The following is a 19,291-nucleotide window of genomic DNA, read 5'->3' on the forward strand; positions in this document are numbered from 1 at the left end:
ACCTATTTTGTGAGTTTAGAGCTGTTTCTAGGGACAACCAATAAATCCTGAAACAGTTGAAATAAGCAAAGATCACAGGGTGAGGGGATAGATAGGGAGGTGGTTCCATGGGTAATAGTGATTGCTCTGTAAGCATGGAGACCTCAGTTCAAATCCTGAGCAACCATGTAACAGCTGGCCATAGCTGCACATGCCTAGAGCCCTAGCACTGAGGAATGGGACCTAGGCATGGAGACAGGGAAACCCTGAGAGCCAACTGGACAGCGAGCCTAGAGTAACTGCATGTTTTTGGTTTAGTGAGACCTTCTCTTAAGCCAATAAGGCTGAGGGCAATGAGGAAGGATACCCCACATCCACTCTGTCCTCCATATGGGTATGCACCTGCATACACACACACACACACGCACACGCACACGCACACTCACACGCACACGCACACGCACACGCACACGCACACGCACGCACATTTATAGGTCAGAGCTTATTCCAACAATATTGTGTATTATTAGTTGTTGGGTATCTCACAGAGGAAAACAAACTATCCAGTCTATTGAAAGGCATATCCATTAACTGTATCCTTAAATTGATTGTGAGAAATTTATATGCCTTATGGAGTATTCTTTCAGCCACAGTGAGAGGGGGACACACATATAATAATAATAATAATAATAATAATAATAATAATAATAATAATAATAATAAATAGTTTTCAGCTATGACCATTGTTTGGATGCCAAAATAAGTAAGGCACTACACGCTGATATAATCCAAAAATCCAAAATCTGAAATTTTCCTGAATGCCAATATGATACCAGAGAGGGAATATGCCACATCCGGCTTTCTAGGATAGGCAGAAGTTACAAATTCAGATACACTAAAAATTTGTATGAATTACATTCAGGCTGTACAGGCATTTATGAAATGTAAAGAGTTTGATTAATAAGCTTGAGTCCCATCATGAAGATCTCATTATATATATATATTTCAAAATTTTTTGAAGACTCTGGTTAGCAAACTAGTGGGAATTCATGAAATTTAGATCAACAGCTGTGGAGCCTGCATAGGACTGGACTAGGCCCTCTGCATAGTGAGCCAGTTGTGTAGCTTGATCTGTTTAAGGGGCCCCCTGGCAGTAGGATCAGGATCCATCTCTGGTGCATGAGCGGGCTTTTTGGAGCCCTCTTCTGTGATGGGACACCTTGTACAGCCTTGAGATGGGGGAGGGGCTTGGACCTGCCTCTGCTAAATGTACCTCCCCATGGGAGGCCTTACCTTCTTATAGGAGGAAATGGGGGGCGGTGAGTTGGGAGAGGGAGGCTAGAGGGGAAGGAGGAGGGAAGAGGGGGATCTTTAGTGTGTAAAATGAATAAATTTTTTTTTTCTTAATTAAAAACAGAAGAAACTCTGGTTAGGGAGAGGATGGGGACCAGTGGGAGTGGGAGAAGGACAGGGGGGTAACCAGGAGGAAAATGATGACATCATGGATGGAAATATCACAACAAAACTGTTCTTATGCATGATTAACATATGCCAGTGAAACAATTCAAAATGAACTGAGTCTCTAGGGCTAACATGTGAGTTCCCCATAGTACTTGCTCTTGTAAGTTAAGCTGGCATCTCTGAGCCTTGGATTCCTCACCTGTGAAATGGGCCTGAAAACCAAATCAAAGGGATGCTTACAAGGATTACTGATAACAAATGTTAATCTCATAGCACAAAAATAATTAGTTTGAGAACTCTGACACATTCCTGGCCCCAAGCCATTTCAGATAAGGAGTTCCCAACCTGAATGGGCCAAGTTTGAGGTAAATGTCTGGCCAATTTATTCTCCATCACATACTCTTAGTATCTGCGGAGACAGGAAATGAAGTCTCAGTCCTGTCTCCCCAAAGCCTCTGGGACTTTCAAAGAGGAAACAGACATTTCTTGCTCACAATTCTAAGAACATAGGAGCTAGGGAGATAGGGACACGTGGTTTTCTTTCTTAGGAATCACATGACAGACTCAAAAGGCAGCTTTTCTTCCCTTTCTAGGAATGTCTTCCTCGTACTTCCCCAAAGGATAAGCCAGGCTCACGAGAAAGCAGGCATACAGCACAGGGCACAGCATAGACCTGTCACTGGTGAAGGATCAGCCAGGCTTCTTGGTAGCAAGACACAAAACTCACAAGATCTGCTTATGTCCAGAGAAAGGGGACTTTCCCAGATGGTATGCGGATTCCTGAAGGATAAAAGAGGAGAGGTAACGCTCCTGTCTGCAAAAGCTCATGCAGTTGTGAGGCGCCAAGAAGTGCAAATCACCCAAACTATCACTTCAGCAAGAGAATTCTGGCCAGGACAGTTCAGGCTGAGCCCGTGGGCTGGCTGAGCAAACACTGGCTACCACTTCATACTTCTCCTCTAGGCACTTAATAAAGTCGTTTCTATCAGTCAGCATCCTCTTAGCTCAGACCTAAACCAGCCCAAGTCAGCAGTAGGAGATAAACTGTGGGGATATAGTTTAGGCAATTAGAACACACTTCTTCCAGACTGAAATGGGGTATGTGGAGTGCCCTTGGTTAAGGATTTAATCAAACATGTACTAATGTAATCTTGAAGACTTAACTGGGTCTTCATACAGCTGAAGAAGAGGTCAGTACATCTCTTGTGTAATCATTTGAAAATGGGGCAGAAAAGAAAGGAAAGTCGCTCTCCTTCATCATGGGAAGTCCCAACTGTATGGTTGGAGAATCTTTTTGGAGATGTGGTAGCTGTGGGTATGTGCTCCAAAGCATAGCTTCTTTGCCTCCGATGTCCTCTGCTCTGAGTGAGTATGCCTGCAAGTGTCTCCAAATCTGTCCCTTACTAAGGTGTCTTTGATAAAAGTGTTCTTCACCAAAAGTCCCCACAAAGGGATCACCTGAGAAACTTTTTAGGAAGTAAGAAAATAGGCAGTGAAACATTGCTCTTGGAGCTAGAGTAATACAAACAGCAAGGTATTGGCATAAAAACAGACAAATTGATCAACAGAATTGAATGGGAGACCCAGACATAAATTCACACACCTACAAACACCAGATTTTTTTAAAATAAATAAGCCAGAAATAAACACTGGAAATAATCAGCATCTTCAACAAATGGTCAAATTGGATTGCTGCATGTAGAAGCATGCAAATAGATCCATATTTATTACCCTGTACATAACTCAATTCCAAATGGATTAAGGACCTCAACATAAGGCCAGATACATTGAATCTGATAGAAGAGAAAATGGGGAATAGTCTTGAACTCAATGGCACAGGAAAAGACTTTCTGAACAGGAAACTGATAGTGCAGGTACTAAGATTAACAATTAATAAATGAGATCATGAAACTGTAACTCTTATGTATGGCAAAGGACACCATCATTTGGACAAAACGTCAGGCTACATAATGGAAAAGATTTTTTATCAACTACACACCCAATAAAGGGCTAATATCTAAAATTTATAAAGAACTCAAAAGAATTATACATTGGTTGCCCTCTACAAACTGATGGTCAGGCCCTCTTGCTAAAGATAACATCTATATAACTTGTTGAAAACAAAGAAGCAGAGTTGGTGTCTTCCTGGAGCTTTCATCCCTACTGACTGCTGTTCAGGTACTAGAAGGTACTTTTAATGCTATTAGACCAGCAACAAACCCTTCAGTCTACAATGGTAATTTGCCTGGAAAACATACGTGCTGTGTAATAGTGGTGCAAAAGTTATGCGTGTAACCAACCACTATTGGATTGGATTAAAGGCCCTCTCCATAAGGTGGAACCCATGCCTGACACTGTTTGGGTGGCCAAGAACCTGAAACTAGATAGGCCATGGACCTAGGGGAAAATCAAATACTACTCTTCTGTTAAAGGAACATAGAAGTAAAATGACTTCTAACAATATTCTGTTATACTCATAGATCAGTGTCTTGCTTAACCATCATCAGAGAAGCTTCTTTTTTTTTTTTACAATAGGTGGGAACAAATACAGAGACCCACAACTAGACAATGTGCAAAGAGTGAGAGACCTTGGAACACTCTGTCCTAAATGGGGCATTTCTGTCAAATTCCGTCCCTCAGGGATGAGGGAACTCTCTAGAGGAAGAGGCAAAAGAATGCAAGAGCCAGAGAGGATGGAGGATACCAAGAAAGCAAGGCCTTCTAGACGTAACAGGGCTGATGCACACATGAACATGCAGAGACTGTGGTGGCATGCACAGACTGCACAAGTCTTAGGCAGATGGGGTCCTGCTGCTGAGAGTGGACTCAAGTTCCTATCTATAAACCAGATGCTATCTCCCATTGACTGTCACTTGTAAAGGGAAAATTAGTTTTCCCCAATGGAGACTTACTGGGGATGCAAACCACACGTCAGGGTCGGCCCAATGCCCAGCAGTAAATGGCCAACATAAAACAAACACAATGGTATTTCTGGAGGGTTCCCCCCCCCTTGTCTCATAGTGCTTTGTCTAGGTATTTTTCCCCCATCTTACAGGTCTTTTGCTTACATATTATGACTTCTGATTTTGTGGTTTTATAGGTTTTCTGCGTGTGTGTCTCTGTTTCTTGTCCTTTTTCTTTGGCTTGTCTCTTTTCTGATCGTCTGTTTATTTTGTCCTATTCTGTTGGCTTGTTTTTAGTCTCTTCTTTGTTTCCTAATGAGAGAAAGGGAAAGGTGTAGATTTGGGTGAGTAGGAAGGAGGGGAGGATCTGGGAGAATATGGGGGAGGGGAAAACATGGTCAGAATATGTTATATGAGAAAAGTCTGTTTGCAATAAAAAATATATGTATGTATCTATGTATTATGGGGTGTCTGAGCCACCCACTGTGGCACATGCCAGAACATGTGGCTAACGAAAAGCAACTCATAGTTTCTCTTTCCTTTGCTTTCTTCTACTGAGCGGACCCCATGAGTGACAGAGCATCAGGGAGAAGACCCAAATCACCATCTTTGCCAACACCTGGCGAAGTGGAGCCCCGTGACAGACATCCTCTAGAGATAAAGAAGGAAACCCTTTGCTAGAGGGTGCATCTTTTTCTTTCATTCATCTTCATTCTTTCTGCCTAACAGGTATTCAGTGTTTGGACGTATGGCAGCCATCTTGATTCTATGAGGATAGAAGTCAAAACCTGAGGAGCATGGAGCAGAAAGCTGTAAGCCCCATGGTCTGAGGTCACCACTGAGCCACGACTCACACTTGAGCTATTTACCTCAGATTTCATGTTGTCAGAGCTGTACAACCTGTGCCATATTTAAGTTTCTGAGTATGGGATTTTGTCACCCATAACTGAATGCAATCTTAGCTGTGAAGTGTTGTATGCTTCACCAGGAGAAACAGGGATGCTAGAATGAATGTAAGACAACTCCTTGGCTGGCAAGGTGGCTCAGAGGATAAATATGTTTGCTGCTAAACCCAACAGCGTGAGTTTGATCCCCCAAGCCCTTCAATGAAAGGAGAAAACCAACTCCTTGCAAGTCATCCTCTCTCTCTCTCTCTCTCTCTCTCTCTCTCTCTCTCTCTCTCTCTCTCTCTCACACACACACACACACACACACACACACACACACACACACACACATACACACACACAATGAATAAAGTAACAAAGCAATGTTTTTAAAAGACATCTTGATTTTCATTAAGAAATGGACCACGGAAAAGAATGGCTGAACTAGGGAAATCCAGCCACAGACTGGGAGATTAGCTGTATAAGGTGTACAAGGAAAGGTTCATGGAAAGACAGTGTTTGGAGTAAATACTGCAATAGAAATGGATGTAGGTTTTTTGTTTTTGTTTTGTTTTGTTTTTTTACATAAGTAATGGACAGAAGCCTGCCCCTTGTCTTAGTTCAGGTTACTATTACTATGATGAAACATCATGATCAAAAGCGAGCTGGGGAGGAACAGGTTTATTTGGCTTGTGCTTCCACATCATAGTCCATCATTGAAGGAAGAAGTTAGGACAGGAACTCAAATCAAGTGGGTCAGGAACCTGAAGGCAAGAGTTGATGCAAAATCTATTGAGGGGGTCTGCTTACCAGCTTGCTCCTCATGCCTTACTAAGTCTGCTTTCTTGTAGAACCCATGACCACCAGCCCAGGCATGGCCCTACCCACAATGCACTCGGACCTCTCACATTAATCACTAGTTAAGAAAAATGTCCTAGACTGGGCAGTGGTGGTACACGCCTTTAATCCCAGCACTTGGGAGGGAGAGACAGGTAGATCTCTGTGAGTTCAAGGCCAGCTTGGTCTACAGAGTGAGATCCAGGACAGGCGTGGAGACATTTTCTTAATTAAGGGTCCCCCCTCTCAGGTGATTCTATCTTGTGTTAAGTAACACTAGCCAGAACAATGGACAACTTACTGATAGACACACAAATACCTCACTGTTAGGCAATAACCTTTCCTTTCTTGTTCATCCCCAAGATCACATGTTTACGTTGACATTTTATGAACTTAAAAAGTCCCCCAGTCTTTAAAAGTTCAATAGTTAACTTAAAATTAAAAATTTAATCTCTTCAAAATATCCAGTCTCTTTTTAAAAAAAAGTCCAAAGTTTTTAAAAGTTAGTGTCTCTGCTGTGGGATCCTTTAAAATAAAAATATAAAAAAAATAAGTTAAATGCTTTCTTACTCTAAGTGGGGAGAACTGGGGCACAGTTACAATCTGAACAAAGCAAAACTAAGATCTAACTGCAAATAACTCAGTATCCAATGTCTGGGATCCACTCACTGTCTTCTGGGTTCCTCCAAAGGGCTTGAGTCACTGCTTTGGTTCCATCATCTGCAGCACACACCACTTGTCTCCTTGGGTCCAAGTGGCTCTACTCTACTGCCGCTGCTGGTCTTGGTGGCCACCCCATGGAACTGGCATCTCCAGAATACTGGAGTTTCTTTCTGCAGCTGGGCTGCACTTTCACCAATAGCCTCCCTTATTCTCTTTACATGGTGCCAAGCCTCAACTTCTCTCTCCTTGGCCCCTTCATGCCTTCAAAACCAGTACTACTTGGGTGACTCTTACATTATCAAGTTCAGCTGCCAGTACAAGAGTCTAGCTTGCGTCTAGTTGACATAAAACTATCCAGCACACTCTGTGATGTACTGATGGCATTGAATTTCTTCTAAGGGGTATTGCCAGTGGCCATGTCAGAGGAGAAGCAGGTGGCAATTGAAGTTCAAGGTGTCAACCACCAGGAAGAAACTCCCTGATGGGTGCAACTCTGGTAGGCAAGGCCCTGAGACTCCAGGCCCCAGAATGTCTTTTGCTTCGGCTGTGCCTTTACATGTTTGCTGCTGCCATCTTTCTCTGGTATGTGGCATGGTATAAATGGGTGTGGGAGGACCCCCACTGCCTGTAATGTAGTGTGTTTATCTCATGGAAACATCCCCATCCTACTGGGCATTTTTTACCTGTGGATTATAATGAAGATAATTTTTTTTCCTAAGATGTACTGTCCAACTGATAATAATAATGTTAGTTTAAATAAAGTTTAGATGTTAAAAAAAAATAAAGCAAGGAAGTGTCACACAGCTAGAACACATGAGTTTCTATTGAGGTGCTTTATAGACTGTGGCTTCGGTTGACTCTTGGTAGCCCAGCTAGCTTAAATTTGTTTAACCTTAATACTGGGAGATGTGTTCACAGGTTTCAGAGTGCATCACAGCTGAAACAAAGGCTTGAAAATAACTTAAAGTTAGACTAAGAAGTTTTCATCAAATAGCTTTGAGGTGAAAAACCCAAGAAGATAATCTAAAATTTTAGAAAGGCACATAGTTGAGTGAGGAACTCATGAAGGTCAGGGAACAAGAACAAAGCAGCCCAATGATCATTAACTGACATGCCTTTCTTGCTGGAATTGGTTGATGACCAAAGGTGATGATTAATTCCTTGTACCCATTTTTGCCCTCTATCTCTAGATAAAAAAAAAAAAAAAAAAAAAAAAAAAAAAAAAAAAAAAAAAAAAAACTATTGATGAGTGGGTATACATCCTAAAGATTTAAAGTAGAGCTGACTGATTTTTTTTCATATATAAAAGTTTAGATTTGTGATTCCTTTAAGATTCCTTAAAAGATTACCTTTCAAGATAAGTAGTAAAGTAATTGGCCCTTTCTTTGTAACTGCAAAGCGCAGCCTGCCAGTAAAAGACCTGACTGAGAAGAATACCTTGTTTGCCTACATGGTTAATCTATAATAGATTGCTTGGGTATGAATGTATGTGGGTTCTTGGGACAATTTGTTTTTCACCTGTAATATGTAAAATGTTTAATCATTAAGAGATATGGAAAACATGCTGTTTTTTGCTTGTATTCAATGTAATCATTCACTTGGAAAAACGGAATGTAGCCACATTGTAATTTTTATACTGCCTGAAAGATTTTCCTGGGGTATATAAGCAATAAGGGAAAGAAGAAAGATGGAGTTAAAATGAGTTAGAAGGAACACATCAGGAGAGACAGAAGAGACACTTCTGGATAGAGAAAAGAAAAGAGAATGGAGAATACACAAGAAGGCTAAAGGAAAGGCCTGAAGGAAACCATTGAGAGAGAGTGAGAGAGTCTTTTCCCCTAGACCCCTCCGATAGAAAAGCCGAGTATGCGCTGATTCTGTGGATTTCCCTTTGAGCCCTGTGCTGCTGGAGGATGGCCCCCAGGGCATGATTTGGGAATTGCCTGGAGCTCAGAATAACATGTTTGTTCATGGGATTCCTGTGGTGGTGTGAATAGGTATAACCCCCCAGAGATTCATGTGTTTGAATGCTTGGTCATAAGAAATGGCATGATTAGGAAGTATGACCTTGTTGGAGTAGGTGTGGCCTTGTTGGAGTGGGTGTGGCCTTGTTGGAGTGGGTGTGGCCTTGTTGGAGGAAGTTTGTCACTGGGGTGGGCTTTGAGGTCTAAAATACTCAAGCCAGGCCTAGTGTGACAGTCTCTTCCTGCTGCCTGCACATTCAGGTGTAGAACCCTCAGCCACCTCTCCAGTACCATGTCCACCTGCATGCCTCCATGCTTCTTGCCATGACAATAATGGACTAAACCTCTGAAATTGTAAACTAGCCCCATTAAATTTTTTTCCTTTATAAGAATTGCCCTGTTTGTCGGGCAGCAGTGGCGCACGCCTTTAATCCCAGCACTCGGGAGGCAGAGCCAGGAGGATCTGTGTGAGTTCGAGGCCAGTCTGGTCTACAGAGCGAGATCTAGGAAAGGCACCAAAACTACACAGAGAAACCCTGTCTTGAAAAACAAAACAAAACAAAAAAAAGAATTGCCACGGTCACAGGGCAATGGTGGTCCATGTCTTTAATCTCAGCACTTGGGAGGCAGAGGCAGGTGGATCTCTGTGAGTTTGAGGCCAGCCTGGTCTAAGAGCTAGTTTGAGGATAGGGCGATTACACAGAGAGACCCTGTCTCGAAAAAAAAATTGCCATGGTCATGGTGTCTCTTTAGAGCAATATAAATCCTAACTAAGACAATTCCCAAGGTCAAGAGTCCCAGAAACTTCAAAACTTAGAGAGTGAAAGACATAGGAAAAGTCTCTGTCTCACTGAAATGCTTCTTAATGCTTTTGAGTAAAATGATATTTCTTTTTTTGTTTTTAATTAAGGAAATATGGAAAGAATGGACTGGAAATAAATAAAGATAATTCTAGGTTTTCTCACATAATTGGAGCAAAGAATTATGACACTGCCTATAACTCAGTAATACTGAAATCCTAAAATCACTATCTCTAATGTCTGGTGTCTTTCTGAATTGCTCTCCATCTTATTTTTTTAAAACACAGTCTCTTACTGGAGCTGGGGCTCACTGATTCAGTTAGACTAGTTGACTAGTGAGCCCCAGTGATGGACATTTACCTCCCAGTGCTAGAATTACTCCTGCATACTGATATACCCTGAGTTTTTGCACATAGGTTCGGGGATTCCAATTCAGGTTGTCATGCTAGTGTGCCAAGCATTTTACCAACTAAACCAACTCCCAGGACCCCACAGTTGATTTTCTAAGATTGAAATGAACACCAAGCAGTAATCATATGGGCATGTTAGGGGCAATTCCTTGAGGGTAAACATGATTAAACATGAGGATGAAGGAGAGCAGGTAGGCTTATCCAAAATATGCAAGAGCCCATTAAAGAGGTGTAAGCCCCTGCCATATTTAAATACTACTAAGAGACAACACCCAGTCTGGCAAGGTCATCAGATGAAACCCACCAGGTGACAGGTGAATACAAGTGCTGATATGTTGTCCCATGAGACCATCACAAACCAAGTTCTGGAGCACAAAATGAATAATAACTGGACACAGGACAGCAGTTTGCTGTATGTAACTGTGACCACTAAAATGCCCTTTACCACTGTGGTGACTACTGTACCTCAGCTCTCACTCATAAAAATCAGTTTCCTGTTACCTTCTCTCTTTGCTTCTGTGAGGAATACTCACAGGAGTCTCATGGGAGTCTGTACCTTCCTGGGAGTGTGTGTTTAGAAGAAAGCTCAGATACTTAACAGCTCAAAGAGTAAGAGCTTTGATGGGTAATGATGTATAAAATCCTCAGTATTTGCTTATACACTCATTTCTTGATTGTACTATAATGGATTATCTAATTTTCAGATTATCCATGCTCGCTGTCTCTGTTTTCAAAAGGACCATTTCAGCAGAGGCAAGAAAAAGAGATACATTTTTTGGAAGCTGGCTCTTCAATTAGTTAGCAGTTATATTGTATAGAACGGAATTTTTATGTATGCCAATAGCTAAAGCTCTCTTTTGAAAATATTAGCCACAGGTATCTGCTTCCTTATCTGCACTGAAACTGAAAAAGTATTTTTAAAGCATATTGATAAAATGCATAGGCTTTTTGACACTTGTGTGTGTGTGTTTTATGTACATGTGTGTGCATTCATGAATACACACATGGAGGCCAGAATCAAATACTAAATGTCCTCTTCTATTGCTCTGCACTTTGTTTTGTTAATTTTTTATTTGTTTTTATTTCATGTGCGTTGGTGTTTTGACTGCAGGTATGTGTATGTGATGGTGTTGGATCCTCTGAAACCGGTGTTACATACAGTTGTCAGCAGCTATGAAGATGCTGGGAACTAAACCCGGGTCCTCTGGAAAAACAGCAGTGCTCTTAACCACTGAGCCATCTCTCCAGCCCCTGCACTTAGTTTCATAAGACAGTCTTTCCGCTAAGCATGGAGCTTACTGATTGGCTAGACTGGCTGTCAGTCAACACCTAGGATTTGCCAGACTCTGCCTCCAAGGACTGATCTCACAGGTCTGAGCAGCCACACCCACCCTTGACATAGGTGCTGAGGATCTGAACTCTGATCATTGTGTTTGCACAGAAAACTCTACACACAGAGGCATCTCCTCCTTCCCTTTTTGTGAAACAAGGACTCACTATGTAGTCAGCTGCCCTTGAGCTCAGGCTGGCCTTAAACTTGAAATTCTTTTATCTCAGCCTCCCAAGTACTAAAATATGTGTGGGTAATCTTTAAAATATACAAAGCTATTTGTGTACAGCACAATAAACAGTTGTAAGAATGCAGTAGATTTGAACCTTACTTAGACAATGACCTAGGCATTAGAATGATCAGGCTTAAAAGTTGTTGGCAGTAAGCTTGAGGTGAAACTTCTTCCTACAATGCTTTCTCAGGCAATTTCATTCACAGCCAAGGCACAGGTTTGTTGCATCTTTTATGCAAGTTCTCTCTCTGTCGCTATCTCTGTCTCTCTGTCTGTCTGTCTGTCTGTCTGTCTCTCTCTCTCTCTCTCTCTCTCTCTTTCTCTCTCTCCTGAAGATTTGTTTTCTGTCAGATGTCATGATGTGTAGCTGTGCATTATGAAATTAATATTCCTCATTGCTTTCTGGCTGGAGCCTCGGCATCCCCACTTAGATGCCCCAATATCCACCACATCCAAAGCCAAAGCCAGGAACTTTCTTCAAAGCTTGCCTTCAGGTCTCTTCCACAGTGAATGACAGCTTTGCACATCTTTCTGATCACATCAGACATCTGAGAAATTGTCTCTTCCCCAGTCTCCCCTACTCAGTTCTATGGATACATGTATGTTCTTCCCAACATGTAGCTGGAACCATTCCACACTTCCTGTGCCCTGGATACAGAGTGCAGACTCTGAGGTGAACATCACAAACTTGAGCTTTGCCTTGGTGTAAGACTTGTCACAAGTCTCTCTGCCCTAGGCCTTCTATCCCACGTGACTTCCTCTCTGTTCTACCAAGGTATGCTGCTAGCTGCTTGTACATCATTTGTCCACATGTGGTCTGCTTAGAAAGTTCTTCTGTGTGCACAGAGGAAGTCTCTCACATGAAATTTTATAAGGACAACATCATTTATTGACAAAATATGGATTATATCTAGAAAAGCAAGCCAGCCATAACCAATTCAAGAGGAAGTTAATTTAAAGACTAGAACACATACAGTTTTGTATGCCATAGCCAGGAAGGATCTGCAGCAATCTTTCATCTACTAAGGTGTGGCAGGCTGTGGCTTTCAGATATGTAGCTTTACATTTTAGACCCAAATTCTGAAACGTGCAAATTATCCATTACGGAAATGGTCTAGCCTGTACAACAGAAGATTGGTGGGAAAGCTGCCAGCACAAGAGTCCCAGGAAACCATAGCTCCCAAGTAAATGAAAGGAAATGGAGATATGAGAAAGCCTGACAGTACCCTAGAGCTTTGTATCTTTCGAACAGGATAGCTTGTGGGACCTTTACATATTTTAGTACTTCCCCTAAAGCTATTCTTTTAAGAGGTGTGAATCTTGGTGACTCTTCAACTCAGAATAATCTGGGGGCTGTAAATTCTTGGACAGAACTGTTATTGAGGAGTCTGGACGTATTTTCCAAATGTATGTTTTTTTTCCCCTCAAAACAAAGCACAAATGTACTGATGAGATGCAAAAATAATGATGAAATTGCCGCATAGAGCGGAACTGAATCACCAATCAAAAGCCACCACAACCAAGGGAGAAGGAAAGCGTGTCAAACCTTGTCTTTGAATGTGCTGTCTCCCTCATGTAAGCCAAGCAAGTGTTTCTGGCTTTGGTCCCTAAGACACTCCTTTTCTACTTTTTTTTCTAGATGTACCCATTTTAGTTTTATGTTTATGAGTGGTTTACCTGTTTTGTAGATGGTTGTGAGCCGTCATGTTGGTCGTGGGAACTGAACCTCTACAAGAGCAACAAATGCTGTCAACTCCTGAGCCTCCTTCTCTCCAGTGCTCCCATTTAAGGTTTATTTGTTGTTTTTATGGTTTGAGTGTTGGCTTGCATGTATGTATATGAACTAAATGTACCTGGTGTCCTTGTGGCCAGAGAGTGTGTTCAATCACCCTGAAACTGGAATTACAAGTGGTTGTGAGCTACCATGTGGGTGCAAGGATGTCAGCAAAGGTCCTCTATAAGAGTAGTAAGTGTTTTTTAACCAGTAAGTCATCTCTCAAGCCCTAGTCCCTAATACTCCTTGAAAATAAATTTATTTTTAATTTTGCATGTATGTGTGCAAATCTCTCTCTCTCTCTCTCTCTCTCTTCTCTCTCTCTCTCTCTCTCTGTGTGTGTGTGTGTGTGTGTGCACGTGTGCGTGTGCGTGTGCGTGTGCGTGTGCGTGTGCGTGTGCGTGTGTGTGTGTGTGTGTGTGTGTGTGTGTGTGTGTGTGTGTACCATGAATGTGCTGGTACCTCTGGGGCTGGAAAAGGACATTTGAGCCTCTGAATCTGAAGTTACAGACAGCTGTGAGCCCTTCAACTAATGTGAGTTCTGGGAACCGAAATCAGATTCTTTGCAAGAGCAGCAAGCCCTCTTAACCACTGAGCCATCTCTCCAGTCCTGGTTTCTCACCCCAAAGACTCAGTTTTAATTCCTCTGATGTTAGACCAAGGTAAGCCTCCACTCTGGATGGCAAGAGATTTTCGGCAAGATCTTCTCATTAGGGAAAGGCTTCCCTAATGTGGCAAAGGAAGATGCCTCTGTTTCACCCTGGTGTTGTTCCTCTGATCAACAGTTCCTTGTGTGCTCTGATCCCTATGCCTTCCCCATGCTGGCAAACTGAACAGAAATAATATCTCAGTCATCCTTCTGTGCAGTTGCTCTGAGTTGACTCAAGGACAATGTCTTGGGGACTGCATTTCCTTAGTAATGGTTTCTGCAAGGGTTTCTATGATGACAGAAATGTAAAAGCTAAGTCCTTGTTAAATGGGCTCTTAAAATTCTGGTTCAGGTCTCGTGACCTCAAAAAATGTCTTTCTTTCTTTTCTTTCTACATATAAGTTAGCATATTTTGGGGGGCTCTGCAGTTTTGAGTGATGGACAATCCATGAGAGAATTTTACATTAGCCTCTGGCTCTTGGATAGCATTATAGCTTCCTGGTTTGTTTATTGTGAATAAAATGTTCCAATTTCCCAGAATCATGAATTTTATTATACTTGGTTTCTAACATATTTATAACACATCACATTTGTTCTCCATTCTCCAACCAAAATAACCTAGAGTTTTCTTTTTCTTTTTCATCATTCATATCCAAATATGGACACTGTCATCTCTTTTATCACTGAAATAATTGAATTTATAATGTTCAAGAGTCCACTGCTTGCTCTCCAGCTGTGCTGCCTCCCGTGACAGTGGTGATTCACACAGTGGTGGTGGCATCCCTGCATTCCTGGGCGCACAGATGGCTAATTAATCTGGAATTCTGGAGGAGAAGATAGTTCTGTGCTGTCTGGGAATTGTGTTTATCCTCTCCTAGTTCTGCCTCTTGGCATGGGTTTCTTACACCTAACATCCTTCCTTTGTGTGTGATGGTCGTCATTATGCAGTAAGGAAAGAAAACATTCTTCACATTAGCTTTTCCCCTAAAGCCAACTGCCTACTATGTTATAGATCAAGGTATATAAAGCTGTGTTAAAGGAGCAAAGGGGCTGGATGTGTTGGCACATGCCTATGATTCAAGCACTTGGAAAACTGAGGCAGGGGAATTATGAAGTTGAGGGCCATCCTGGGCCACATAGTAAGGTACTATCTCAGAAAAAAAAAAGAGTATGTATAAAGAACTTATTGCTCTTTTTTTCTGCAATTAACCAATCAACCCAATGTCTTTTTTGTAAGCATCTCAAATTAAACCTGTGATTAAACTCTATGCTAATTTGAATATTCAACTTCCTAAAAAAGGGTATTTATTAGCTTTATGGCAGAGCCAGGAAGAGTCCCAGTCACTGCCTGAGAACATCTCTCTGATAACTCTGGTTCTACAACCTAACAATTTCTTCACTTTTTCAGTCTTGGAGACTTACAGAGATTATTCATTGGCCAAGGCTTTGGATTATCATGGGAGCATCCTGAAAGAATGACCTGGCCAGAAGCCTGCACTGTCCTGCATGAGGTGCTTTGTGAGTTTTCTTAGGATCACTAACTCAAGCCAGGGAGGAAACAGATGCCAGCATTTCAGCTTTGCTTGGCTTGAACGGTCACAAAGGACTTCTGTGTTTTGTGTCTAATAGGCTTTGCTCTGAAAACCCTTGGCCATTGCTGCCTCTGTTCTGGTTCATGCCATGTGCCCTGCACAGCAGTTGTATTTGAGAGGAAACATCCCCCAATCTCCAGCTTGGTGACGTTGTTCTTAGATAATGTCCAAGCTTTTGTATTTGCAGAAAGGCCTTCTATTCACTAGGCAGATGACTCATTTAATTGGAGCAACTGGCAATTACAGCTATCTCAACACATCTCTTAAGGCTTTTCCATACAAGCACAGCCTATAGTCACCATTCTGCCACCTCCCTTAGGACTGAGAAGGATCACTCTAAATAAGAAGAAAGAAAGCTCATGACTTTAAACCAATAAATAAATAGATACAATATGGTATTTAAAAAAATACATCCATAAACATTTAGGAATTTGATGATCAGGACGTCAGCCCTTTTCCTTATGATAGAAAGAATATAAAATAAATAAAGGAATTGTAAATAAGTGAAAATATTTGGGAAAGGTAAGGGTGAGGGAGGGAGTGCTCACATTTGAAGCTACTGGTCACAGGTAGAGATGTGCTCTCCTGGAGTCAGGAGCCAGGGTCTCCTGCTCCTCTAACTCAGGGCTGAGCCAAATCATTAGCCAGTTCCTTGTGTGGCCAGATAATGCCTGCCTCTCCACAGAGTGCAATGTGAGGGTGTGGTGTGAGTTTACTCAGGTGGAAGTGAGAAACTGTCGGCAGCTGCAGAAGGTCAACATTACATATTCATTTTATTTTAAATAATTGATGATGTTTCCTGTCTCTGCTTACATAAATTGCTCTCAGGTGTTAGAAAATGGCTCAGTGAGCTGCCTTTTAATGTGTTTCTTTAGAAAGACAGTGTGGCTGCTCTTTGGAATTCAAAAAGCAATGTGTACTGTGCAGAACTTCCTAAGTGGGGGTTAATGAAAGGAAATTGAAGGTATGCATTGATGCTCTTCGCCACATGGAGAGGAAGAGTGAGCCAACTGCATTTTCATCCAATCCTGGTAGAGAACCATGTTTCCTCAGCCTCTCCTGGTCAGATCAAGGCTGGGGAAATCCATCCGATGGGTTCAGAGATATCTCTGACAACGAAGAATGAAATGTGTCATCAGTTCACCCACAGGAAGATGCTTTTCATGCCACACAACCCACCCGAAAGTAATCTCCTACAAGAAATCCAATTCTTCCACCTGAACAGGGCCTTGTCCATTTAAAAACTGATGAAACACACGGAAAGTTCCTGTGATAATGATTTTGTTTCCTATTGAACCGTTAACAGCTTTACTTAAAGCCATGTATTGAAAGGTGTTGCTTACCTTTAACCATAGTTTTAATACATTGGACGAACAACAGGGTTGACTCTAGGTCACCTCCCTGTTCACACACTATGCATGGATGCTTCTGTACTGGATATTTACATAAAAGAAAACTTCTAAAATACACACTATAATGTATGCTTTCAGAGCGGATGCTAAGTGAGTTATGATTTTGTAAACTCACAGTCACGCTGAATATCAGGAACACCGGTGGCTTCTTAGGAAGGGCTGGTGGCTTTGGGGAATGTCTTGGAGGGATGTCACCTAAACACGATGTGTGTGTCTAACCTTGGGCAGTCTCAAGTCCCATGGCAAAGGACTTCGGGGGAAATTCTTCTTTCCCTGAAAACCCACCCAGGAGGAAGAACCAGAGAGTCACCAATAGCACTTAAACTTAGGGTTCGCATACCTTTTTCAGTTCTCAAAAAGGCAACAGCAATCAGAAGAGCTGTGTTCCCAGTCATCTACATTTCGACTCCTTGGGAAGCAAGTCATTGTAGAGCAAATTATTGTAAAGCGCAAAGCAGTCAGTGACTTTGCACAGTTAATCTACAGACTTGTGTAATTCGAACCCGCACAACACGGGCCGTGTGCACAACCTGCGCCTGCAATATTCAAAGACGCTGCTAGGCGCGAGGCTGAGTGCAGATAGAAGCGCCCGCAGATTTCATCCAGTCAACACACCAGCTGTTCAGCATTATTTACAATATATTGGCATTACCACTGACCTAAAGAGCTGAAGAAAATAACAGGCCATATTTTCAGCTTGGTAAAAGCCGGCAGTGGGGAGCCCTTTCGGAACAATTACAAGCATTTGCTGGGGGAATGCATTTGCTGATTTAACAAACTGGAGAGGACAAATGTTTGACATGCTGTCGTAATGATGCTCAGACGCTTTTCTTGGTATCCGTTGATCTGAGATAATGCGTTCTTGCCCAATCATGCTACAAAGAAGCAGCGGAAAATAAATAAATAAATAGATGTAATGTGATGCGTTCCCACAATAGCTGAGCTGCTGACTGCCCCTGACAGATGGGGGGGAAAAAGTCAATATGATGTCTGAGACAGCCCAGGCTCAGCACTGCAGAATAAATTACATGATTCGCCGAATGCTTGGGCCTCGCTCAGACATTCAAAAAAAAAAAAAAAAAAATTGGAAAGATAAAAGCTTGCATTGGCTTCAGATGATATTTACTGCTTGATGGATTTACTAGCAGCCCCCGTACAGCCGTAGTGTATTGAATTATTGGCCTCTATTTAGCTGTGTGTCCGTCGGCGCTTGAGTGTCCATTTAAGCATAAGTGAGCTGGAGGCCTGCCAAGCCCCTCGGAGGCTCCGGGTGCAAAAAAAGACGCAAGCTAATGGCCACCAGCTTGAATAACAGGGAGCGTAAGGACGTTGGGAGAGGCAACAAAGCCCAACTACAAAGTACTTGCTTATCAATATTAATGCCAAAATAAATATTAATGGAGGCTACCCGGCATAGCGGTTTTGAATGTGCCTTGTTTTCTTTGTGTTTTAACACAAATGGCTGGAAATGACTGTGTGATTTCTCTCTCGTTCTCTCTTTCACACCTTCTCTCTTGCCTTGGATCTCAGAAGGAATTTGGAAAAGCCCATTAGCCTTACTTCTGCCCGCCGTCACAGCAGCAGGCTTTACTAGAAGGTGAAGGAGGGAAATGAAATGCCGGCTTTCAGAGGTTTGCAGCGTCCAATAAAATATATGATTAGAATAGCAATGTACAGTACAGCAGCCATTGCCACGGATTCTGTATTGTGTTATGCTCAGGCAGTTCAGTTGGGAAGTAGCGGTTTGTATAGAAAAATGTAGGGAAGCCTTATTAACGTAGCTTCACAAAAGAAGCTGTCTGCATATGGACTTTCTGCTCACTTTTACTGCATACCCAAAACTTCTCCAAAAAGTACATTTTTTTAAGTGAAATGAAAATTTATAATACACAAAGGAAGTACAGATGAGTTGGGGTGTAGCCAGGGAGGGCTGAGCAACAAGTCCATTACATTGTCGATATCTATAGGCTCATATGCAGGTCACCCATGGGTTTCCCCAGTGTGTGCCCTGTGGGAAAGAGAGGTTAAATGGGAAAGGCAACAGTCAAAGAGCTGGTTAGGGTCTGGCAATTATGTTCAGATACACTGCTGTTTATGAAAGATCAGGGGAGGGCAAAAACACAATTCTCCAGTGAGATCCACAGAGACAGTGTGCTGTGTGGGCAAGGGCTTCCATTAGCAGCGTAAAGGAGCCCAGTGCTCTGGGAGGGGCTAGAGGAAACACACCAGGTGACTGAAAGAGCAAGGTTGGGTTCACTGGGTCTCCATGCTCTGGCAGGAGCAAGTGTAGCCATCCCATTTGAGAAAATGGCTGCAGCAGAACCACTTTGCTTTAGCTTCCGGACAACTCTGAACGAATCCTTGACATTTGCTTGACACTATTCCTTATCTTACCCCA

Source organism: Peromyscus leucopus, chromosome 19, assembly GCF_004664715.2.
Source record: "Peromyscus leucopus breed LL Stock chromosome 19, UCI_PerLeu_2.1, whole genome shotgun sequence".
Lineage (NCBI taxonomy): Eukaryota > Metazoa > Chordata > Mammalia > Rodentia > Cricetidae > Peromyscus > Peromyscus leucopus.